Below are 1,019 nucleotides of genomic sequence, written 5' to 3' on the forward strand. Positions count from 1 at the left end.
CCGACGCGAAGCGATCCACCGTGTGTGGGCCCCACTTGCGGTCGAGAACCTCAAACCAGACTGGGTTCAGCTTCCAGTCGTCCCCATCCTTCAACTTGCTGAAGTAGTCGGCAACCTCATTCAACTCACGAGGGATCCAGGACACACTCAACTGCACCTGGTGCTCCTTGCACCACCAGAAAATCTTCAAGGCCCACTCCTGCAAGTGTGCCTTCCGACTGCCGTGATCAACAATACGCTCCGCATTCTGGCTGTCCGTCAGCAAGTGCACTCGCCGCCCTCTCAGCTCTTCCTTCAGGGACTCGAGAGAGAAGAAGATAGCCGCCAGCTCGCGGTTCCCCGACGAAGTACGACGCAAGTCCCAAGACAAGTACCCCCGTGCGACCGGTTGCACTGAGCGTAGCCCTGGGCCTGACACAACACCCGCCCAGCCTGTAGCGCTAGCGTCAGAGTTTACCTCCAGCACGTTGACCTCCGGGGGTCGCCTGATAGGGCTAGTCAGCCGCTCCCGGTCTAGCGACTGCCAAAAGCGTAATTCCTCCCGTACCTCCGGGGTAACCGTGACCTCACTCGACCACCCCCAACGGACGGGCAGCAGGGCTGTCGACGCCCGCGTGAAGAGACGCCCCAAGCGCCCGACTACAACGTACATGCTCACCGCGTGTCCCACGACGCGTGCCAGAGTCCTGGCTGGAATGCTAGGCCGTGCTAAGGCCTCCGTGACCGCTCCCTGGAACGATTCCCAACGGTCTGTTGGGACTACAAACACCCCTTTAGCGCTGTCCACCAAATAACCCAGACAGCGCACCTCCGTCGTGGGAGTCAGCACGCTCTTCTCTTTATTCATGGCGACGCCCGCCCGCTCGAACTCACGCACGATCTCGTCCCGCCGGCTTGCGGCCGTGGCGCGATCCGACCCCAACAAGAACAAGAAGTCGTCTAGATAGTTAATGAGCCGATAGCCTTTGCCCCTCAGGTAGGCTGAAAACTCGCGCATAAGTTTAGAGAACGCCCACGGG

Source organism: Volvox carteri (genome assembly GCF_000143455.1).
Source record: "Volvox carteri f. nagariensis unplaced genomic scaffold VOLCAscaffold_30, whole genome shotgun sequence".
Classification (NCBI taxonomy): Eukaryota; Viridiplantae; Chlorophyta; class Chlorophyceae; order Chlamydomonadales; family Volvocaceae; genus Volvox; species Volvox carteri.